General features: G+C 41.0%; 1 protein-coding gene across 12 annotated transcripts in view; it reads left to right on the forward strand.

The window, feature by feature from the left end:
- The window catches only part of ncanb (neurocan b), a 567,283-nt gene that overhangs the window by 96,058 nt on the left and 444,885 nt on the right, over positions 1-26,340 (forward strand). Inside the window, exon 1 of one of the 12 annotated variants that reach the window (XM_062039086.1) lies at positions 24,939-24,949. The exons of the other annotated variants lie outside the window; for them this stretch is intronic. The gene's annotated coding sequence lies outside the window, so the exon portion shown is untranslated. Of the gene's footprint in view, positions 1-24,938; positions 24,950-26,340 lie in introns of those variants that run through there. 12 annotated transcript variants of the gene reach the window in all.

Here is a 26,340-nt window from a genome sequence, read left to right on the forward strand (position 1 = left end):
ATTTATTTATTTATTTATTTATTTACTAAGAATGTCCAGTTCCAGCCTACACACTGTGACCAGCTTCCCAATCAAGTGATTATTTATTATTTTATTTGCTCCAGATACTTAAAAAAAAAAAAAAAAAAAAGTGTAATAAAACAGTAAACAGATGAAATGTAACGAGAAAAAGTTGCAGTGTTGCCTCTAATAACACTGTTTTTTTTTCTTTAAAGCTGTCTTTTCTCCAAAAATAATATTTAATTAAAATCAGTGTTGTTATGAATTATTGACCTATTCAAGACTTCACATCAAAATATTGTACTTTGAAATATTTTTGGGTAAAATATTAAATATTTTGTTTGTTTGCGATCAAAAAACAAAGTTTTCCGTGACAAAACGGGAATATGACAAACAAATAATAAAAAATATATATTAAAAAAAAACGTATTATTGACCGAGATCTAAAGTTGATCAAGAGACTTAAGTGTTGAAAGTTTAAAATATCTATGAATTTTTTTTAACACTTTTATGAGTGAGACCTTTTTGGATACCCAAGATTTGTAGGTTGAATTAAAAAAACTAACACAAAAAAAAACTTTCAATGCTCACAAAATAACAAATTAAAATCAATGTTGTTTTGAATTATTGACCTGTTTAAGGCCCCAATCACTTAATTCACATCAAATATTCCTCTTTGAAATTTTTTGGGGTGAAAATTTTTCATATTTTGTGTTTTTGCCATAAAAACAAGGGCATAAAACTTAAAAAATTAAAAAAAAGTTTCACATTATATCGACAGAAGTTAATCTAGAGATTTAAGCGTTAAATACTATTATAATGTAAAACTTTTTTTTTTTACACATTTCCTTTCCCTGCCTTGTCAGACCGGAAGTTAATCTATAGATTTAAGCGTTGAATAATAATTTAAATAAAACAAAAAAAAATGTATGATTTATTTCTAACATTTTTATAATTAAGACCAAACTTGATAGGAGAGCTAAAGGTTAAAAAAAATATACATTGAATTGGTTTTAAAACATCAAAATGGCCCCGCGTGCTTTAATTTTTTAGTGAAGTTGATCAAGAGACTTAAGTGTTGAATGTTTAAAATATGTATGACTTTTTTTAAACAGTTTTATAAGTTAGACCTTTTTGGATCCCCAAGAATTTAGTCAAATTAAAAAAAAAACTAACAAAAAAACCAAAACTGTCAATGCTCAAAAAATAACGAATAACGAATCAATGTTGTTTTAAATTATTGACCTATTTAAAGGGAAACTTCGGTTTTTTTCACCTGGGCCCTGTTTTCATAATTTTTTCTGTATATGTGAGTGCTGGATAAAACATTTTTTGAGGTCGCGCCAGTATTGAGCAGGGCAGGCAGCCTCCAGCCCAGCTAACGCTCGTACACAGGGCAACTGGCTCTCGTCAAAATTCGGCCTATAAACATGCATTTTTTTCACACTGACAGGCTCAGATAGTTACAATGAGTGTCCGACAACATACTAGAAAGGAGAAATTAACGTATGTCTCTACCTTTAGCTGGAGATCGCTGTTTGTTGTGAGCTGTGTCCAAATCTCACCACGCTACAAATCTCGTTCCGAAATCTCGCGATAACTCGCGACAAAACACCGGTGGAAAAACAGTTACCTGACTGAGGGTGAAGAGAGATGACTGACAAACAAACAAACTTTTCTATAAAACTAAAATAACAGTCTTCGGTAATCCAACAGAAAATCACTTCGGTCGTCTCTCTTCACCTCAGTCAGGTAACTGTTTTTCCACGGTGTTTTGTCGCGAGTTATCGCGAGATTTCGGAACGAGATTTGTAGCGTGGTGAGATTTGGACACAGCTCACAACAAACAGCGATCTCCAGCTAAAGGTAGAGACATACGTTAATTTCTCCTTTCTAGTATGTTGTCGGACACTCATTGTAACTATCTGAGCCTGTCAGTGTGAAAAAAATGCATGTTTATAGGCCGAATTTTGACGAGAGCCAGTTGCCCTGTGTACGAGCGTTAGCTGGGCTGGAGGCTGCCTGCCCTGCTCAATACTGGCGCGACCTCAAAAAATGTTTTATCCAGCACTCACATATACAGAAAAAATTATGAAAACAGGGCCCAGGTTGAAAAAAACCGAAGTTTCCCTTTAAGGCCCCAATTAATTAATTCACATCAAATATTCCTCTCTGAAATTTATTTTGTGGAAATATTGCATATTTTGTGTTTTTGCCATAAAAAACAGGGGCATAACACTTTTGTATAAAAGTTTTACATTATATCGATAATGTAAAATCTTTTTGTTTACACTTTAAATTTTTCCCTGCCTCATCAGACAGCAAGTTAATCCATCTTAAGCATTGAATAAAAATAATAATAATAATAAAAAAAATAATACAAAAATGCATGACTTATTTCTAACATTTTTATCATCAAGACCAAACTTGATGGGAAACTAAAAAAACATCTATATTGAATTGGTTTTGAAAATAAAAAATATTTAAAATGGCCCCGCATGCTTTCATTTTTCAGTGTGCGGCCCTCAGTGGAAAATAGTTTGAACACCCCTGCATTAATCAAGTGGTCAATGATTTATGGACCATTATTTTCCAAGTCCAGTCGTTTTCCTTGATGGCGCCCATGTTTTTCACCCGGGTTTTACACATACGATGTGCTTGACAGTCCCTCAGGGAGTGTACTTTTGTGCTGGGTTGTCTTAACATCCTAAAGTTAAAGTGGGTGTTTTGTAGAGCATAGTATGACAAATTACATGTCAGTTTGACTAAACATGTGGGGTTCAACAACTCCTATGGTGTATTTGTCAGAACGATAATAGGACAACACAGTAGGGGTGCATGCTCTTACACCATTGTGAGCAAGCTTCCACAAACAAATGACCACAGTCTGGACACTATTATGTTAGATCCACTATGGACTGGACTCTCACAATATTATGCTAGATCCACTCGACGTCCATTGCACCGGCTGCCTCCAAAGTTTCTCATTGTCATCCCATTGGGTTGAGTTTATTCTTGTCCTGATGTGGGATCTGAGCCCAGGATGTCATTGTGGCTTGTGCAGCCCTTTGAGACACTTGTGATTTAGGGCTGTATAAGTAAACTTTCATTTAGAGATGTCCGATAATATCGGGCTGCCGATATTATCGGCCGATAAATGCTTTAAAATGTAATATCGGAAATTATCGGTATCGGTTCGGAAATTATCGGTATCTGTTTCAAAAAGTAAAATTTATGACTTTTTAATACGCCGCTGTACGGAGTAGTACACGGACGTAGGGAGAAGTACAGAGCGCCAACAAACCTTAAAGGCACTGCCTTTGCGTGCCGGTCCAATCACATAATATCTATGGCTTTTCACACACACACAAGTGAATGCAACGCATACTTGGTCAACAGTCATACAGGTCACACTGAGGGTGGACATATAAACAACTTTAACACAGTTACAAATATGTGCCACACTGTGAACCCACACCCACACCGCACCGTAACACAACATAAACACAACAGAACAAATACCCAGAACCCCTTGCAGCACTAACTCTTCCGGGACGCTACAATATACCCCCCCCCCCCACCTCAACCCCGCCCACCTCAACCTCCTCATGCTCTCTCAGGGAGAGCATGTCCCAAATTCCAAGCTGCTGTTTTGAGGCATGTTAAAAAAAAAAAAAGCATTTTGTGACTTCAATAATAAATATGGCAGTGCCATGTTGGCATTTTTTTCCATAACTTGAGTTGATTTATTTTGGAAAACCTTGTTACATTGTTTAATGCATCCAGCGGGGCATCACAACAAAATTAGGCATAATAATGTGTTAATTCCACGACTGTATATATCGGTATGGGTTGATATCGGAATCGGTAATTAAGAGTTGGACAATATCAGAATATCGGATTTCGGCAAAAAAGCCATTATCGGACATCTTTAGTTGTTATCAATGATCAGACAGGCGGCTCATTGATCAGAGGGTGCAGCTTCATCTGAATTCTGACTGCTTGAGCAGCCATGTGTGGCCCTTTGTGTATTAGCGAACCATCAGTATCATCTAATCCCTTTAATTCCTTTCACTGCCTTTTTTTTTTTTTTTTTTGCTCTTCCTAGTTCTTATTGCAGACAATCTTTATTGTTTGTGTCCCTGCCTTCTTCTCTCTGGACATCCACTCTTTGCAGGGGAAGCTCTTAGTGCCGTTGTTTTCACAAGATCAGCTCCTTTATTCCACCATTGTCGGACCACAGCCCTTATTTTGGGGGATTTTTCGGTTGAGTGGGCGCTTGCTTTCTCTCTCTGTGGCGACTTTCATTCATCAGCCAAGGCCAAAAAGTCTCTCAGAAGGGAGAACTTCTTCCTCTCTTTCTCTCTTCCTGGGCTACTGAGGTTTACAGCATTATTATCTCGTTTCTGCATGCCGTCACCTTTTTTTTCCCAACGATGACGCTTTCCGCACGGCTAATCTCAGCGCCGCCCGGACCACAGGCGGGATTTAATTTTACACTTGAATCACGTCCAAGTGTGCGAGCGAAAATCTAAAGAGAGTTTTGCAACGGGAAGGAGTTAATGTAATAATCGCCGCGGAAAGCCTCTGCTATGCTTAAATCAGAAAAAAAAAGCCTCCCTGGCACAAGATGGAAAAAGGAAGAGTCTGCCAAGGAACTGCCTTGGTGTAAGTGTGGAGGTATTAGGGACATTAAAGACGTCCGGTTGGAGATCTTGAGGTTTTGCATGGCTTTTCGGGAGGTAATAAATACGCAAAAGTGCTCAGCATTAACGAAAAAACTACCGTATTTCTGGACTAAAAGGCGCAATTAAAATCATTTTTTTTCCTTAAAGGCCTACTGAAATGAGATTTTCTTATTTAAACGGGGATAGCAGGTCCATTCTATGTGTCATACTTGATCATTTCGCGATATTGCCATATTTTTGCTGAAAGGATTTAGTAGAGAACATCGACGATAAAGTTTACAACTTTTGGTCGCTGATAAAAAAGCCTTGCCTTTAGTAGCGTGATGTCACAGGTTGTGGAGCGCCTCACATCTGCACATTGTTTACAATCATGTTGACCAGCAGCGAGAGCGATTCGGACCGAGAAAGCGACGACTACCCCATTAATTTGAGCGAGGATGAAAGATTTGTGGATGAGGAAAGTGAGAGTGAAGGATTAGAGGGCAGTGGAAGTGATTCAGATAAGGAAGATGCTGTGAGAGGCGGGTGGGACCTGATATTCAGCTGGGAATGACTAAAACAGTAAATAAACACAAGACATATATATACTCTATTAGCCACAACACAACCAGGCTTATATTTAATATGCCACAAATTAATCCGCATAACAAACACCTTCCCCCTCCCGTCCATATAACCCACCAATACAACTCAAACACCCGCACAACACACTCAATCCCACAGCCCAAAGTACCGTTCACCTCCGTAAAGTTCATACAGCACATATATTTGTATGTATATGTTTGGAAGCCAAAGCTGCGTACTCACGGTAGCGTGTCTGCTATCCAACTCAAAGTCCTGCTGGTTGTGTTGCTGCAGCCGGCCGCTAATACACCGCTTCCCACCAACAGCTTTCTTCTTTGCTGTCTTCATTGTTCATTAAACAAATAGCAAAAGATTCACCAACACAGATGTCCAGAATGCTGTGGAATTTTGCGATGAAAACAGACAACTTAATAGCTGGCCACAATGGTCTCCCAATATGTCCGCTACAATATGTGACGTCACGCGCAAACGTCATCATACCGAGACGTTTTCAGCAGAATATTTCGCGGGAAATTTAAAATTGCACTTTACTCATCTAACCCGGCCGTATTGGTATGTGTTGCAATGTTAAGATTTCATCATTGATATATAAACTATCAGACTGCGTGGTCGGTAGTAGTGGGTTTCAGTAGGCCTTTAAAACTGGACTGTGTGCATTATAACTCGGTGCGCCTAATGTACGGAATAATTCTGGTTTTGCTTGCTGACCTCGAAGCTATTTTATTTGGTACATGGTGTAATGACAAGTGTGACCAGTAGATGGCAGTCAAACATAAGAGATACGTGTAGACTGCACTATGACTCGAGTAAATAACACCAACATTTAATTAGAGATGTCCGATTGTAGCTGGGATAGGCTCCAGCGACCCCCGCGACCCCGAAGGGAATAAGCGGTAGAAAATGGATGGATGTCCGATAATGGCTTTTTTGCCGATATCCGATATTCTGATATTGTCCAACTCTTAATTACCGATTCCGATATCAACCGATACCGATATATACAGTCGTGCAATTAACACATTATTATGCCTAATTTTTTTGGGATGCCCCGCTGAGGAGGTTGAGGTGGGCGGGGGTTGGGAGAGGCGTGGGGGGGTAGGGGACAACGGGGGGTGTATATTGTAGCGTCCCGGAAGAGTTAGTGCTGCAAGGGGTTCTGGGTATTTGTTCTGTTGTGTTTTATGTTGTGTTACGGTGCGGATGTATGGCTGTTGACCAAGTATGCATGGCATTCACTCGTGTGTGTTAAAAGACGTAGATATTATGTGATTTGGCCGGCACGCAAAGGCAATGCCTTTAAAGTTTATTGGCGCTCTGTACTTCTCCCTACATCTGTGGACACAGCGGCGCTTTAAAAAGTCATACATTTTACTTTTTGAAACCGATACCGATAATTTCCGATATAACATTTTAAAGCATTTATCGGCCGATAATATCGGACTGCCGATATTATCGGACATCCCTACATTTTATATATCCCAATGAAAATATAGAACATTACACACAGCGCTCAAACATCGATCCAAATGTTACGACTTTGGTAAGCTATGAAGCCGCACCGCTTGATGGATTGTACTGTGCTTCAACATAGGATTATTATTATGGTGTGTATCAAATCAAATCAAATCAACTTGATTTATAAAGCACATTTAAAATTTACCACAGGGGTAGCCAAAGTGCTGTACAATGGTCAGGTTAAAAATAATATGAGAACCGAGCAAACACAACACAACACAAACAGACAGTGTATAAGGTAAGACATATTATGTGGCGTTTTGTTTCACAATATTATGCAAAAGCAACTTTTCTTACCTTCTGGTACCTGCTGATCTGTATTTGGGATCTGCATAAGTCCTGAAAAATTGCCCGCGTCCGCCTTTATAGTCCGTACCTACACCGTAGTCGATAAGCTTCTTCTTTTTCTCTATCTTCTTGTTATGGGACATTCATCCTCCGCTGTTGCCATTTGTAATATAAATTACTGTAAACTTCTTACTTATATCTGTCAGTAAAATCGCCATGAAAGCGCGGTGTAGTGAGTTTACATTATTCACCCAAGGAACTTTAGTTATTAGAGAGTTCCGGTCTGATGTTTTTTCACGGGACACATTTCCTGCGGATGAGGAGATACTGCTCCGTTGTTGATTGAAGTAAAGTCTGAATGTCATTAAAACAGTTAGCTCCATCTTTTGACACTTCTTCCACTCCCGTCCTTGCACGCTACACCGCTACAACAAAGATGACGGTGAGAAGACGCTGTCGAAGGTGAGCCACGTAAATAAGACCGCCCACAAAACGGCACATCCTGAAGTGACTGTCAGAAAGCGGCTTGAAGATGATCTGTAAAACATAATCCATGCAACATTTTGACCAAAGAACCACCATTACATGTTATGTAGACCACAAGGAAGTGTTTTACATTTTGAAAAAAATGTAATAATATGAGTCCTTTAATGCACCCTATAATCCGGTGCACCTCATATATGAATAAAGATCGAAAATAGACCATCGACAGTGCGCCTTATAATCTGGTGCGCCCTATGATTATGTTCACACTTTTCTTTTCTTTTTTACTCTTTGCGCTAAATCTGGGGTATGGAGTATTAAGTTTCGTACCGTATGTAACTCATGTGACAAGTTCCTTAAATACGATTTAACGGAGATTGTCGTATCGATTTTTGAGATAGGAGGGAAATAAAGGTTTGCAAATTGTGTTGCATATATGGACAACACTTTGCACCCTCCATGGAGTTTGCATGTTCTCCCCGTGACTGCGTGGGATCCCTCCGGGTTCTACGGCTTCCTCCCCACCGCCAAAAAACATGCACCTGGGGATAGGTTGATTGGCAACACTAAATTGGCCCTAGTGTGTGAATGTGAGTTTGAATGTTGTCTGTCTATCTGTGTTGGCCCTGCGATGAGGTGGCAACTTGTCCAGGGTGTACCCCGCCTTCCGCCCGAATGCAGCTGAGATAGGCTCCAGCACCCCCCGCGACCCCGAAAGGGACAAGCGGTAGAAAATGGATGGATGGATGTTGTTTTATTGGCTTGATAAAACCAGCGTGTCGATCCGCTTGACTGACAGCTCACTGTCCCGCCTCCCCGTCACCAGCAGATGGAGCTGAGCCTAACCCGGGCTTTGGTAACAGGCTAATAGTGCTCACATGTGTCAAGCCATATTGATCCCGCCATAGACACACATTGCCAGCAAACAAAAAAGGGGCGCAGCTGTGCCATGGTGGCTGCTTACGGAGGCCACAAAATCCCTGCAAGTCAGAAGAAAAGGTCCCCACAGCTTGTGAATATTAATCAAGAGACCCCCCCCCCCCACACACACACACACACACCCTCCTCCCCATAGCCAGCTTTGCACCCCAAATGTATTATTCAAAAGAAGCGTTTTGCCTATTAAATACTCTAAATAAATAATGACATCTGGTAACTGTTTTTGTCTGCTGAATTAATGACGGCAGCAGGAAAGTCAAGAATGTCTGCCAGTGATCGGAGGAGGCCAGGAGGGGGAGGATGTACCGGTATTACCATTCAGCTGTGAGGCTCCGTTTGTAAAAAGTCAGGACGTCTGATTTGGTTCCTCCGAATACTTTAAGTTTGCCTTGAAGGGCAACTGCACTTTTTTTTGGGAATTTTGCTTATCATTCACAATCCTGATGTCAGACAAGCACACGTAAGTTTTTCTTTTTTTAAGCATTCTATCACGTAAATAAGTGCGAGCAAAAGTCCGCTTATAATGCAACCTCGTTCTGTTCTGCCTAAAACAGTGTTAAAAAAACATCCAAACACTCCCATCAAGGTATTCCGATATTGTCCAACTCTTAATTACCGATTCCGATATCAAGTCGTGGAATTAACACATTATTATGCCTAATTGTGTTGTGATTAGAGATGTCCGATAATATCGGCCTGCCGATATTATCGGCCGATAAATGCTTTAAAATCTAATATCTGAAATTATCGGTATCATTTTTTTATTATCGGTATCAGATTTTTATTTTTTAATTTTTAATTTTATTTATTTTTTTATTAAATCAACATAAAAAACACAAGATACACTTACAATTAGTGCACCAACCCAAAAAACCTCCCTCCCCCATCACTCATTCACACAAAAGGGTTGTTTCTTTCTGTTATTAATATTCTGGTTCCTACATTATATATCAATATATATCAATACAGTCTGCAAGGGATACAGTCCGTAAGCACACATGATTGTGTGTGCTGCTGGTCCACTAATAGTACTAACCTTTAACAGTTAATTTAATTTAACTCATTTTCATTAATTACTGGTTTATATGTAACTGTTTTTATATTGTTTTACTTTGTTTTTTATTCGAGAAAATGTTTTTAATTTATTTATCTTATTTTGTTTTATTTTAATTTTTTAAAAGGACCTTATCTTCACCATACCTGGTTGTCCAATTTAGGCATAATAATGTGTTAATTCCACAACGGTATATATCGGTATCGGTTGATATCGGTATCGGTAATTAAGAGTTGGACAATATCGGATATCGGCAAAAAAGCCATTATCGGACATCCCTAGTTGTGACGCCCCGCAGGATGCATTAAACAATGTAACAAGGTTTTCCAAAATAAATCAACTCAAGTTATGGAAAAAAAAATGCCAACATGGCACTGCCATATTTATTATTGAAGTCACAAAGTGCATTATTTTTTTTAACATGCCTCAAAACAGCAGTTTGGAATTTTGGACATGCCCTCCCTGAGAGAGCATGAGGAGGTTGAAGTGGGCAGGGTAGGGCGGGGGGGGGGGGCTAGCGGGGGGTGTATACTGTAGCATCCCGGAAGAGTTAGTGCTGCAAGGGGTTCTGGGTATTTGTTCTGTTGTGTTTATGTTGTGTTACGGTGCGGATGTTCTCCCGAAATGTGTTTGTCATTCTTGTTTGGTGTGGGTTCACAGTGTGGCACATATTTGTAACAGTGTTAAAGTTGTTTATAGGGTCACCCTCAGTGTGACCTGTATGGCTGTTGACCAAGTATGCAGTGCATTCACTTGTGTGTGTGAAAAGCCGTAGATATTATGTAATTGGGCCGGCACGCAAAGGCAGTGCCTTTAAGGTTTGTTGGCGCCCTGTACTTCTTCCTACGTCTGTGTACCACTCTGTACAGCGGTGTATTAAAAAGTCATACATTTTACTTTTTGAAACCGATACCGATAATTTTGAAACCGATACCGATAATTTCCGATATTACATTTTAAAGCATTTATCGGCTTATAATATCGGCAGTCCGATATTATCGGACATCCCTAGTTTACATACATTTGTCAAGAACATAATGTCATGGCTGTCTTGAGTTTCCAATAATTTCTACAACTCTTATTTTTTTGTGATAGAGTGATTGGAGCACATACTTGTTGGTCACAAAAAACATTCATGAAGTTTGGTTCTTTTATGAATTTATTATGGGTCTACTGAAAATGTGAGCAAATCTGCTGGGTCAAAAGTATACATACAGCAATGTTAATATTTGGTTGCATGTCCCTTGGCAAGTTTCACTGCAATAAGGCGCTTTTGGTAGCCATCCACAAGCTTCTGACCACATAACTTTCCTCCAGAAGGTCTTATCTTTGTCCATGTGATGTCAGATGAAACAAAAATTTGGCCACAATACCCAGCAATATGTTTGGAAGAGTAAAGGTGAGGCCTTCAATCCCAGGAACACCACACCTACCGTGAAGCATGGTGGTGGTAGTATTATGCGCTGGGCTTGCTTTTCTGCCAATGGAACTGGTGCTTTACAGAGAGTAAATGGGACAATCAAAAAGGAGGATTACCTCCAAATTCTTCAGGACAACCTAAAATCATCAGCCCGGAGGTTGGGTCTTGGGCGCAGTTGGGTGTTCCAACAGGACAATGACCCCAAACACACGTCAAAAGTGGTAAAGGAATGGCTAAATCAGGCTAGAATGAAGGTTTTAGAATGGCCTTCCCAAAGTCCTGACTTAAACGAGGGGACAATGCTGAAGAAACAAGTCCATGTCAGAAAACCAACAAATTTAGCTGAACTGCACCAAATTTGTCAAGAGGAGTGGTCAAAAATTCAACCAGAAGCTTGTGGATATACAATCTAAAGGTGCCAAATCGTAGTCAAAAGCTAGGTTCTATCTGCAGTCCGCGGCAGGTTGATGACCTAAGAACAGGGCAGATCAGGAACAAAGTGACCATAGTAGTTATGTGCATAAGGCAGATGGAGAAGTGCTAAATTGCTTCATATAATAATTGTGCTGAAGGTACAAAATACACATGTCCTTTGGTCTAGTACAGGGGTCGGCAACCTTTACCACTCAAAGAGCCATTTTGGCAAGTTTCACAAATTAAAGAAAATAATGGGAGCCAAAAAAAAAATTAAAATGAAAAACACTGCATACAAAGCTTGAACGCTTTGTGCTATGTTAACCAGGGGTCTCCGACACACGCACCGGCACGCACTTTAATGTGGAAATTTGATGTTAGTGCGGCCCGCGAGTTGTGAATAAATGGCGCTTGATAGCGTCATACTTGCCAACCCTCTCATTTTCCCCGGGAGACTCCCGAATATCAGGGTGTGATGACACTGCTTTTGGCGCCCTCTACAGCATGCCCAAACAGCGTACCTGCTCGACCACATGCAGAATGCAGTTTCAGCTTGCTCACGTAAGTGACAGCAAGGCGTACTACCTCAGCAGCCACACATCTTACACTGACGGTACCAATACCCAGAATCCCATGCAGCCCTAACTCTTCCGCTCAACCAACGCACGGAGAGGGGTGGGGGGGTTTATGTGTGGGGGGATTTGGTGGTAGCGGGGGTGTATAATGTAGACCGGAAGAGTTAGGGCTGCATGGGATTCTGGGTATTGGTTGTGTTGTGTTTATGTTGTGTTACGGTGGGATGTTCTCCAGAAGTGTGTTTTTCATTCTTTTTTGGTGTGGGTTCACAGTGTGGCGCATATTTGTAACGTAACAATGTTAAAGTTGTTTGATACGGCTACCGTCAGTGTAAGCTGTGTGGCTGATGACTAAGTATGCTTTGCTGTCTCCTATGTGTGCAAGAATAAACACAACATACAACATTTGGCCGGGATGGCATGCTGTTTGTAAACGCTATAGAGGACAATTACTGCAGTGCAATTAGGGCACTCCCTTTATTTAGTAATTAGTGTGTAAATAGGATTATATTTTCCCTGGGAGTTATCTATGAGAGACACTGAGATCCATAAATCTCCTGGGAAAATCGGGGGGGTCCGCAAGTATGTAGCTGAGCCGCATCAGAGTGGTCAAAGAGCCGCATGCGGCTCCGGAGCCGCGGGTTGCCGACCCCTGGTCTAGCAAGTTAAAGTGCTGGTATTATTACACATTGTCCTATTACACAAGTAGTTAGCAATAACGGATGTATTTACGCATGGAAAATTGGACCAAAAAAAGGTAACATTAGTGTATCTACGTATGAAATATAGCAAACAATTTGAATACATAACTTTTAGAATGGAAATAGAAATCCACAGAAATATATTGGAACTAATGTCAAGTATTTCTAACTTTCTTTTACTGTACATCCATGCTTTTGTCCTTGAATGTGATGTATCACCTATAACCCATCAGATACTAAAGCCCCCCAAAAAAGCTCACTACTAGCAAAAATTAGTAAATAAACAAAAGTCTATGGAGAGCTTTTTTGCAAAGGGAAAAGGCCAGGGGCTCCCACTAATTCAACGTTTTTGTGAGTGTTTTCATGTATTCATTTTTCATGCACTTATTTGCTATATTTATCTGCCCCATATGGAAGGCCGGTCCGTCAAAAATAATGCCTACATTAAACCGGTACCTGGTGCAAAAAAGGTTGCCTTAAAAGATAAAAGACACCATCAGATTTACGGTATACAGTATTTCACTAAGAATATCCCACTTATATTAAAGTATTTGGTAACACTTTAGTATGGGGAACATATTCACCATTAATTAGTTGCTTATTAAATTATTAATAAGCAATCATTAATTCAACGTTATTGTGAGTGTTTTCATGTATTAATTTTTCATGCACTTATTTGCTATATTTATCTGCCACATATGGAAGGCCGGTCCGTCAAAAATAATGCCTACATTAAACCGGTACCTGGTGCAAAAAAGGTTGCCTTAAAAGATAAAAGACACCATCAGATTTACGGTATACAGTATTTCACTAAGAATATCCCACTTATATTAAAGTATTTGGTAACACTTTAGTATGGGGAACATATTCACCATTAATTAGTTGCTTATTAAAGTAACAAGGACTTAATTTAGAGTTATTTGGACACTAGGGGAACATATAAGGGTTAGGGTTAGGGTTACTAATAAGCAATAATTCTGAGGTTATTGAGGGAAGACTCTTAGTTAATGGCTTACTGGTTATATAATAAGGCCATGCAGAATAAGGCATTAATAAGTACTTGTGGAGGGAGAATGTGACCAGCGCGTCTGCAGTAGCAAAGGTCACCGCCTCTGTCGATGGTGTTGAGGGCGGAGCACCATTGGATAAGGGCGGGGCATGTGCTGACGGCGAGACACAGCTGGCAGGTGATTAGATTTCACAGGTGGTACGTGGTAATCTAATCATCTGTTGTCTTTACCAGTGAGCGACCAGTGGAGGAGAAGAGGTGGGAGAGACTGGAGAGAGAAACATCTGAAAAGATTGTTGACTTGTTACATGAATATTAAAAACTTGGTTGAAACGGCATGCGTGGCCCCTGCGACGTGTGTAATCGTGGAACGAGTAGGAAGCAACTTCCACATTACTTAATAATAACTAATTAAGAGCCAATATGTTACTAATTTGCATGTTAATAAGCAACTATTTAATGGTGAATATGTGTTCCCCATACTAAAGTGTTACCAAGTATTTATATTGCACAATATACAATACTGTCTTCTCTAGGGACGCAATTATAGAAACAAAACATTAATTAAAAGTCAAAGTCAAAATGTTGAGCTGCATGTCTCCCTCAATGAACCGCAGCCCCTCTTCCCAGTGATGGCTGCACTCATGCAGCCCCCAGACCATGACGTGAGTGTAGGCAAGACACACTTATCTTGCTACTCACATGTGTTGCCAGCTCTTTGGACAAGCCATTATTGTCTAAACAGCTTGTGTGTTGACTCATGCTGTTAGTCATACCGCTGCACAAGCGGCACTCCCACTACTGGAAAGTACATCCAAGTTTGATTTCTGTAGTATTGTAGACGATGTACTGTATTATGATAGGTTTGTGAACTGTGAAAGGGGTACTCCACTTTTATGAGACGCTGTGATGTTTCCTATCATAGAAGGCAAGCCCACAGGAAAGGCAAATACTACAGAGAGCTGTTTATTTCCCCACAATGCCTCCCCATGCGGTGCAATCATATGGGAAAAGAAAAGCTCCGTAGGAGTTCCCCCGTGTTGTTTTAGCTCCTATCTTTATGTTGGGAGAAGGGCCTATTTTCAGACCTTAAAAAAATGCATCAAAGAAGGACACCATTATCATCATTATCATCAGCATTGTTGCCGTACATGCTGAATCTCTTTCATGCAGATGAGCTGCTAAACAGCGAGTGCACGCAAAGACTACAGATGGCCGGCGTGTCCCCCACACTCGTGAGCCGCTAATCCCCTTGAGGACGAGAAAGCGTTTGTTGAGCGCTTGTGAGAGGGTGTGTTCCATTCTCATTTGTGGAGCTACTAAGGCATCCTCACATTGGGCAGCCTCCATGCCATTGAAGAGCAAAGCGAGAGGATGGCAAAGGGAAAGAGAAACTGTAGTCCAAATAGGAGGATTTCTACATTTGCTTGATCCTGGCTTGGTTTCACACCTTCCGTTATGGCTTCACTCATTAATAAGAAAAAACTATTACATTTCTAATTGGAAATAATGCTCAAATCTATGCCATAACGAAACATTTAACTGTAAAGATGATGTCTTAAGTAAGATTTTATCATGCTTACCTGCCGTACTATTATACAGAGAGGTTAACTATTATGTATTACAACTAAAATAAACTACAAAACCAGTGAAGTTGGCATGTTGTGTAAATGGTAAATAAAAACAGAATACAATGATTTGCAAATCCTTTTCAACTTCTATTCAATTGAATAGACTGCAAAGACAAGATACTTAAAGTTCGAACCATCTACGGTCCGTAATATCATCAAAAGGTTCAGAGAATTTAGAGAAATCACTGCACCTAAGCGACAATGCCTGTTACCTTTGATCCCTCAGGCAGTACAGTGCCGTCCCACACTCTGACGAAAGATTGTACGTCTCCTCTTTTATTTGGACTTTCCCTGATTACATGGCAACAGCTGTTTCTAAGGGAGGGGGGTCGTAAACAGCCATCTCCTTTGATTAAAAACAGTTCAAAGAAAAGGTCGTAAAACAGTTCAAAGAAAAGGTGCCTGGAGCTTGCGTCAGGTCCTGCTTCCTCTACGCTTTGTAGATCTCGGGTCAAGACAATATCTTCCTGTGGATTACAATACATCAAAGAAACCGACGCCTTCATGTCGCTCCCCATCCTACACAGTGGAGTTTTACAAGCCTTCTGCTTGGTAGGATCAAAGACAGCTGGGCGAGCTGAACTCAATGTAACACAAAGTTTTGTGATAACTTAGATACACTTATTCTGACAGTACTTTTATTGAAAATAGAAACGGTTTCCTCTATTTCAACCCAAAGTGTTGGTTGCACTTTCTTCAAACTAGACTAAAACTAAATCAATTTAGATTACTGAAATAAAATAAACTTAATTACATTTTTGTCAAAAGACTATGAATATAATTACATAAAAACAAAAATTTATGTTAAAATAAACACTGTGTCAAAGCTTCAGACTTTCTGCTGTCTTTGTTCAAGGCGCAGGTTATTTTTGTGGAGAGAGGTAAATTTGTTTTTTGCCTTTCACAAGAAGATTGCTTTTTAAAGACTCATTTCCATTCAAATAGCTTTTAAAGAGTTTCGTCAATGCCTGGAAAAGACGGGGAACTGCTTGCTTTCCAAATTAGGAACATTTGAAGGCAGTTGGTGACTCTGCTGGACATGAAGGTCACGAGTTAATGCTCCCGGATTTTTGATAGGAAGTTCAAAACAATGGGCGTTTTTTTTTTTTTTTGTACAATATAATTTCCCTCCGATTGCAATTAGACTTTTGGTTCCACTCCGGCGATTTCAAAATGAACTGCAGGGGCAGTTTACTAGTTCTGTAATTAACTGTCTCACTGCGAAAATAAATCCGTAGGAGTGCAATTTGTCAAGTAAGGCTGGCATTAACATCTGCCTCTTTTTGCCTCTGCACTGATGTCATCCTTGTGTTCCCTTTCAATGCACCTTTAAGTGGACACATTAATTACTGTGTATAATATATATATACATATATATTATATACATACATAGTATGTGTGTATACAGGTGAAACACAAACATCAAAGGTTTGTTTATACCAGCAATTAGATGTACAAGGTACAACTAATATATGACATAGGTTCAAAATATGCAACTGAAGATATTTCAAGACTTCTTTTGATATCATTTTGATGAAAACCTCAAATTGAAAATTTCAGAAAGTTTGGGGTTTTCAAAAACTGTAAAACATCCATCCATCCATCCATCTTATTCCGCTTATCCGAGGTCGAGTCGCGGGGGCAGCAGCCTAAGCACGGAAGCTCAGACTTCCTTCTCCCCAGCCACTTTGTCCAGCTCTTCCCGGGGGATCCCAGGCCAGCCGGGAGACACAGTATTCCTAATTTATCCCGGGTCTTCCCCGTGGCTTCCTACCAGCTGGACATGCCCTAAACACCTCCCTAGGGAAGCGTTCGGGTGGCATCCTGACCAGAAGCCCGAACCACCTCATCTAGCTCCTCTCGATGTGGAGGAGCAGCGGCTTTACTTTGAGCGAGTCCCGGATGACAGAGCTTCTCACCCTATCTCTAAGGGAGAGCCCCGCCACCCGGCGGAGGAAACTCATTCCGGCCGCCTGTACCCGTGATCTTGTCCTTTCGGTCATGACCCAAAGCTCATGACCATAGGTGAGGATGGGAACATAGATCAACTGGTAAATTGAGAGCTTTGCCTTCCGGCCTGGCTCCTTTTTCACCACAACGGATGGATACAGCGTCCACATTACTGAAGACGCCACACCGATCCGCCTGTCGACCTCACGATCCACTCTTGCCTCACTCGTGAACAAGACTCTGAGGTACTTGAACTCCTCCACATGGGGCAAGATCTCCTCCCCAACCCAGAGATGGCAATCCACCCCTTTTCCAAGCGAGAACCATGGACTGTGACTTGGAGGTGCTGATTCCCATCCCAGTTGCTTCACACTCGGCTGCCAACCAATCCAGTGGGAGCTGAAGATCCTGGCAAGATGAAGCCATCAGGACCACATCATCTGCAAAAAGGAGAGACTTAATCCCGCAGCCACTAAACCAGATCCCCTCAACGCCCTGACTGTGCCTAGAAATTCTGTCCATAAAAGAACAGAATCTGTGACAAAGGGCAGCCTTGGCGTAGTCCAACCCTCACTGGAAACATGTCCGACTTACTGCCGGCAATACGGACCAAGCTCTGACACTGATCATCAGGGAGCGGACCGCCACAATCAGACAATCCGATACCCGATACTCTCTGAGCTCTCCCCACAGGACTTCCTGGGGGACACGGTCGAATGCCTTCTCCAAGTCCACAAAGCACATGTAGACTGATTGGGCAAACTCCCATGCACCCTCAAGGACACTGCCGAGAGTATAGAGCTGGTCCACAGTTCCACGACCAAGACGAAAACCACACTGTTCCTCCTGAATCCGAGGCTCGACTATCCGGCGTAGGCTCCTCTCCAGTACACCTGAATAGACCTTACCGGGAAGGCTGAGGAGTGTGATCCCATGATAGTTATCAGCCAAGTATGCTGGGGCCAGACCATTGATGGTCCATCACATATTAGTTTTGCATTTGAAGTTGAACCGTTGAAATTAATAGACTTTTACACAAAGTTTTTTAGTTTGACCTGTATAGTATATATGTGCATGTGCTCGTTATGGCTTTAGGCCCAGCTTTTTCTACAGTAAGTGTTGGGGCCACACTTGTGTATGAAACAGAGCACTCACACTTGTCAACAAACTGGACTTTAGGTGTCAAGTGTGCCCAATTACGGCCATTGGTGCTGGGATACGGAGGCATTTCCAGGCCAGTTGTGAGATGTAGCCCCCGCCAGTCTGTCCTAGTTCTTCTCATTCAGACATGGTCAGGGTTTTGTTTCGGGCATGCCTAACAAGTTACATAGAGGACCACGACATGAATACACTTGCACAATTTAATATGTCCAAAAAAAGAGTAAGAAGAAGCAGATCTTATTTATGTTTACACCTTCTCCATGTCTTCTTATTTTTTTACAATGTGTTTACTTCCTGTTTTCTAATGGGTAGAAAAAAATAATAAGACGTGTTGTAACTTGTAATACTCTATACAGAGACATCATTTTTAGTTCGGAAGTGGGGCAGACACACCTGACTTGGGTACAGGGTAGAGATGTCCGATAAGATCGGACTGCCGATCTTATCGGCCGATAAATGCTTTAAAATGTAATATCGGAAATTATCGGTATCGGTTTCAAAATTATCGGTATCGGTTTCAAAAAGTAAAATTCATGACTTTTTAAAACGCCGCTGTGTACACGGACGTAGGGAGAAGTACAGATCGCCAATAAACCTTAAAGGCACTGCCTTTGCGTGCCGGCCCAGTCACGTAATATCTACGGCTTTTCACACACACAAGTGAATGCAAGTCATGCTTGGTCAACAGCCATAAAGGTCACACTGAGGGTGACCCTATAAACAACTTTTTTTTTTGTTTTTTTGTTGTCCTGCCCAGCTTCTCAGGCAAATCATATAGTAGATGTAGATGCCCATATCGGCTGTTCAGATTTACTTTACAAAAGAGAAGTGTAAGATACTTCTCTTGTTGCCTTATTTGTATTTTGACTTTATTAAATGTATTTATATTATCATTTGGTGCAGCCGGGCCGGAGCAGGAGGGGATAGAAAGAGAAAAAAAGGAAGACAGAGGGGGGAATTGTGGGGACAAGAGGGGGATTAGACAGAGAGACAAAAACAACAACAGCAAACACAACAACAACCACAACAACAGAGCAACATCAGCAAATACGACATGTACACAATCTGTGTGTGTGGGAGTAATATGACCACATGGGAAACAAATCGTTCACAAATTTATGATTGTACAATATAGTACCATTAACACAAATATATAAATGACTTTGATTTGTCAAGATTGCACAATGATTAATTTACCTCAAATGTCCTGGCAATGATCGGACCAGGTCTTCTACGACAAAAGGCTGGCATGTAAATCGTTAGACTCCCAGGGATCGACAGTGATGGTTGTGTAATCTCCAGTCCCCTGTCGTGATTAGGAATGGGTATCTTTTACCTTTTGATTGATATTGAGAACCACTATTACATGTTATGAAGACCACAAGGAAATGTTGTAATTTAGAAAAAAACAACAACACAATATTACCCCTTCAATACGCCTTATAATCCGGTGAAAAAAGACCTGGATAGACCCGCTCATCGGCAGTGCGCCTTATAATCCGGTGCGCCCTATGGTCCAGAAAATACCATACATTGTTTTTGAAGAGTAAAAAAGTCCAGGTTACAAACACTGCATTTTGAAAAAGTGCAGGGGACATGACCCTGATTGTAGATCGCAATGAAAGAAAAGGGGGGAAAGGGAGACAAAGAAAATTAACAAAAATAAATAAGTATATATAAAATAAAATTAAATAAATCAATAGAAAGATAAATAAATACATACACTAGTACAAAAAACTGACAGATGTCAGACGAGACAAACTGCTCGTAACGCGGGAACTGAGGAAATGCTGCTGGAACGACAAGGGACTTGAGACAAAATGAACACGGAGGGGGAGAAAACACGGAGAGAGAGAGCATAGGGCTTGATACGAGTTGGCTTACTGTACGAAACAGGAAACTACGTTCTGGCCCAGAACGCAGGTTTGCATTGACTTAAGAAGGCACGGAAGCTCATCAGCGACAGGTGTGTAGATTGCTGATTGAGCCGATTGAATGCAGCCGCCTGTTGCAGCTGGAGTGGCGCGCGCCGGCGCACTCTTGGAGGTGCGCCCAGCGCAGCGCACAGATGAATGCGCACTGGTGTGCGCCCGGGCCGTGACATGTACAGTAGCTATAAGTAATATAGATCAAGCAATTATTGGACTAAAAAGGTGATCTGATTCCTCTCGATGACCAAACTCCTCAGTGCCGCATGGACCCAACTTGTTTTCGGGAGCTCCAGCCCTAAATGATGGACTTCCCTGCGGCGAGACGTTAGTTGTGATGCAATGCCTAGTTGGTCACCCGCCCGCCTGCGTGCTTGCTTGATACTGTTAAGCATGCATGCTAACCAATCCTTCATGCCCCAAATACAAACATACACACGGCGAAGGAGCGGAAACACACGGCTGCACAATTGCTGCAGGCACAACATTTGAGGCCTCGTCTTAATTGGACCTCGTTTTGGCGTGACCTTCATTGTTTTGACAGAAAGTGAATTGGAGCGAGACACAGAAAAGATGAGCTACTTCTCTTTTCTCTTCTCCTCATGTCAAAGCTCCCGCAGCATGTTGGCGCCGTCATTAGTTGTATTCTAAAGTCCCGGGCCGCCTTAATACAGTTTTTAAATGTCCACATCTGGACTTTAATGTTTGTGCATGCTATTTCCTCGCTGCATGTTTTATTAAGCATCATGCTTTATAATGGCTAGCTGTTCCAATTAAGGCTACAGCATGTCCGCGCATATTTACTGTACGGTGTGAGATGTTATTTACTGTAGCGTACGGTCTGCTTTCATTAGCAGCCCAGCTGTGTGTGCTTCCAGTGCTCCCAGTGGAAGTGGGGGGGGGAGGCATGTTGTACACCCTGATGCACTGCATACTGGTTTGCAAAAGCACCCCATGAGGTATTTATTAGGATTAAAATAGGATCCCAGCCACTGTCGTGGAAGTCATAGATTTAGAGCTGTGCTTATAGTGCAGAGGCAGCTTGGAGTGGGTTTAAGGTGGCTGCTTGGTGATTCACAGTGGATCATTGATGTACTGAGATGCATAGTCACCTTTAACTTAACTGGAATCAGCTCACACATTTTTTTTTCTGTGTCTCTAAACCAGGGGTACCAAACACATTTTAGCTCAGGGGCCGCATGGAGGAAACTCCATTCCCAAGTGGGCCGTAATGGTAAAATCATGGCATGATAACTTAACCCTTGTATTATGTTGAAAAAAAATGACATTGATTATGTTGCGGGTCATTTTGACCCGTACTGTGTAAATGCACTCAAAACAGTCAAGAAAACAGGTTAAACCAATAACAACTTTATTTTAGGTTATATAAACATTTAGAAAAGTGACATACAATACATTTTTAATTCCAACACTATATTTAAGAAATACTTTAACTTCAACTTTAACTTCATCCCAGCGAATTTCAACATTTTCAATGTTCTCCAAATTTTCTTCAACATTTTCAATGCTCTCCACATGATGGTGTGGTGCACCACACACATCCCCTGATTCTTCTCAGATGTTCCTCCAGGTAGCTTTCCAGTGTATACTTGCATATTCCATGCTTAGCTGGATTTTGCATCACAGGCTGCCCATATTTTGATGCCATACTTGGCGGGCTTGTTGGGTATGTACTGTCGGAAAGGACAGCACCCCCTGAATGGAACAAGGCGCTCATCTACAGTAACATGTTGACCAGGATCGTACAACAAAGGTACATTTTTAACCCATTTATCCCACACATCTCTGATCGCAGCTAGTTTGTCTCTTTCACGTCGACCAGCTCTGGTGTCGCGGTTGTCAAAGCGGATCACACGAGATATCATGTGGAATGTCTCCAGAGACATTCTTGCACGAAAGATTGGCCTTCCATTCTCTTCATTCTATAGACTTGCAGTGGCTTCTCCCTTTGACCTGTACACTCCAGCTAATAACAGAACTCCAATGTAAGCATGCAAGTCAGTCTGATCCAGTGGCTTCCATTTCTCTTGAAACACACGTCTCCCCTCCAAGTTGGTCATTTTCAGTATAATCCTCTCTATTGGTGGGGATATGAAGAGCTGAAATGCTGATTGAATCTCATCAACTCGTGTGACAGCAAATCTTGTAGGACCGGGAGTCATTTTGATCACATTGGAGGATGATAGTCTGCCTCGGCTTGGGTGTGGTGTTGTTGACCATTTTATATTACCGTACTTAGATGCCCATGTCCCCTCTGTGGTTAATGATTGCTGGATTCCTTGGTTTTCATCTGTTGGAGGAACAACGGCAGACTCGTCCTCTGAATCCTCCTCATCGTAGGAAAATTGACAATCTGGATCAGCAATAACATTGTCCTCTGTCTCTGAAAAATCCTCTGTTTCTGGAATCTCTTCCTCTACATCACTATCCCAGTTAAAAATCAGGGATAAAGCCTCCTCAGACGTCATCATTCTGGAGCTCATTTTCTGGTGAGTTTGTCAAAGAGATGACATGAGAACAGTGACAAAGACAAGTGTGAGAAAGTTCCCTCTCTTCACACACCTGGCTCTGGGTCTCAGAGGCAATCAAACTACAAACAATTGTACATCAAAGTAAAAAGTACATCATAGAGACATGTTTATTTTGGATCTGAACAGCTGTTTACCCACATCAAAGCGTCTGGGTCAAAATGACCCGCAACATCATCTTTGTATACAACTCTCTAGACCAGACCTGGGCATTGTACGGCCCGCGGGCCGCATCCGGCCCTTTGCGCATCCCTGTCCGGCCCGCGTGAGGCCAATCATAAATTACAAAATAAATTTTAAAAAGTATCTATGTCGAGTGTGCAATACAACGGTGCTGCTTTTGTTTTGAAAAGCGTTATTTGTATTACTTCCGTGTGGACGTATGCGCGTGTGCGATTGTGAGTGAATTGAACGGCGCAATTACAAATTACAAAATAAAGTTTAAAAAACATCTATGTCGTGCGCGCAATACAACTGTGCTGCTTTTATTTTGAAATGTGTTATTTATGCCGTATGTCCGGGGGGAACCTGTGAGGGAAGGTGCATAGAGACAAGTGATGAGACGCTAAAAAAAGAAAAGTTGATGAGGATTGCCGTGTTTCCAACAAGAGATGGACTGCCAAGTATTTCTTTACATAAATTAATGGTAAAGCCGTGTGCTTAATGTGTGGTACACAGGTTGCTGTGTTTAAATATCATTTTAATCGCCACTACACGAAGAAACACGAGGGAAAATACCGGAATGTGTCTGATGAAGCGCGCGCAAGGGAGGCTGATGCGTTGATGGTAAAACTGCAAACCCAACAAGGACTTTGTGCCATATTTCACACCCCCAGAGATGCAGCCGTCAGGACAAGTTTCGTCATTTCTCACAAAAGCGCCAGAAAAAGTAAGGCGTTTTCTGACGGAGAGTTTATTAAGGAGTGCTTATTGGACTTTGTTGCGCTGATAATGCCCGGAGACTTGGATTGTTTTTCGCTAACTTTGGATGAGAGCTCTGATGCAGTCAATTAAAGAGACAACCACAGGTAAGGACTTGTTCACAGAGGTAAATGCGTGTTGGGACAAGCTGGCAGGTGTGACAATCCAATCCACTTTATTTATATAGCACATTTAAACAACAAAATGTTTCCAAAGTGCTGCACAATAATATTACAAACAATATTCAAATATTATCCTTAGCTCCACCAATGACTGAATAAAAAGAAAAAACAATTACATATAAAACCAATATAAAAAACAATATCAAATAAATATTATTAAAAAATATTTTTAACAACAGATGGTTGTCCAAATCTGATGGGGAAAAATGTTAGATAATGCAGGATAAAGTGACCATCAAAAGCAATCTGCTTTTGTATAAAGTTAAGTTAGGTTAAATTAAATTATTATTATTATTATTAATTATTATTATTATTATCATCATTATTATTCATCTTACGGTATATCAAAAATAATATTGAGCAAAATTTAATTGAAATATTGTCGTGTGGCCCTCCAGCAGTGCTCGGGTTGCTTATGCGGCCCCCGGTGAAAATTAATTGCCCACCCCTGCTCTAGACAGACATTCCACTACACATCAAAGTGTCCAGATTTTACACACCTGTTCATGACCCTAGATGAGGAAAAGTCACCAAATGTCAGCAAGAAAAAGAAAGGATAACCAGTATTTTGATCAACACAAAAACTGAAATGGGTCAAATTGACCCTTAACATAATACAAGGGTTAAAAATAAAGACAACTCCGGGTTGTTTTCTTTGTTTTACTTTGGCCAAAAATAGAACAAGCACATTATGAAAACGTACAAATGACAACTAATCCTCTGGACAAAACACTTCAAGTTTGTTGAAAATTCTGAGGAAATTGGTTCAGCTTCAAAAACACAATGACCTTAGACCAGTGGTTCTTAACCTGGGTTCATTCGATCCCTAGGGGTTCGGTGAGTCGGGCTCAGGGGTTCGGCGGAGGTCAAGACACACCCCTCATCGTGTAAATAAAAACTTCTCCCTATCGGCGTATTACGGATACGGCAACAGCAGAAGTCAGACTGATTTGCAGGTGTGTAATTTGTTGTGAGTTTATGCACTGTGTTGGTTTTGTTCTTTGAACAAGGTGATGTTCATGCACGGTTCATTTTGTGCACCAGTAAAAAAACATGGTAACACTTTAGTATGGGGAACATATTCACTATTAATTAGTTGCTTATTAACATGTAAATTAGTAACATATTGGCTCTTAACTAGTCATTATTAAGTACTTGTTAATGCCTTATTCGGCATGGCCTTGTTATAACCCTAACTCTCTAACCCTGGCCCTAACCCTCTAACCCTAACCCTAACCAAATAACTCTAAATTAAGTCTTTGTTACTTAGAATATGTTCCCCATTCTAAAGTGTTACCAAAAACATATAACTTTGTCTTCAATTTGAAAATAAACAAAATTGTATTTTTAACTAAATAAGGGTACGGTGAATGCGCATATGAAACTGGTGGGGTTCGGTACCTCCAAAAAGGCTAAGAACCACTGCCTTAGACTTTGTCCCAGTTTTATCTACAAAGCCAGGATTAAACTTTAAGTCACAGTCTTTCTGGGATTGAACAAAAAACACAACATGTAAACTCTTCTAGGTTTCAAATACCTCCTTTGTCATGTCCACGTATCAATCCAGTGCTAACTCAACAAACCGTAAGAAACGGAGGTAAAAACTATTCAAAAGGGTTAAGTTCACTTTTCTTGTGTTTGACAAAGACATTTTGGGGCAACGAGGGTGCCAAACAGCGATGTGTTCGAAGCCGAAGACATACAACGGCAGGTTTTAAGTTTCATGTGGGTCGAGGAGGAGCCACAATCACCCTTTATTGTGAACCTCTTGCTTGGCGCCGGTATAAACCATTCGCTTGCCTAACATTGTGACATCCAGTGGACACATTTAAAACAGCAGTTTCTTTCGTTAAAAAAAAAGCAGCTCATTTTTATACTTTGCTAACTCATCATGCAGGCCGGAAAAACACCTGTTCGCAGGCCCGATCCGGCCCGCGGGCCGTACGTTTGACACCCCTGCTCTAAGCTGAATATTATGCTGCAAGCAATAATTTGGGTCACAGGCCACAGCCTCCCCACCGCGAGTTAGAGTAGCGAATGTTGCTACGAGCTCAGTAAGATTGAACCGAAACTTGTATTTTTTGGAACAACTATCATCGAAGAAAGTGAGTGTGAAGGATGGTGCTGAGGAGAAGAAGTGGATGCTATCCTTTGGATTAAAGTAAGAAAATATCAAAAGACATGACTGAAGTGTGCGTGTTGCCGACTTGGTGATCAATTCTATTGTCTTTAAAGGCCTACTGAAATGATTTTTTTTTATTTAAACGGGAATAGCAGATCCATTCTATGTGTCATACTTGATCATTTTGCGATATTGCCATATTTTTGCTGAAAGGATTTAGTAGAG

The sequence above is a fragment of the Entelurus aequoreus genome, linkage group LG27 (genome assembly GCF_033978785.1).
Source record: "Entelurus aequoreus isolate RoL-2023_Sb linkage group LG27, RoL_Eaeq_v1.1, whole genome shotgun sequence".
Taxonomy (NCBI): Eukaryota; Metazoa; Chordata; class Actinopteri; order Syngnathiformes; family Syngnathidae; genus Entelurus; species Entelurus aequoreus.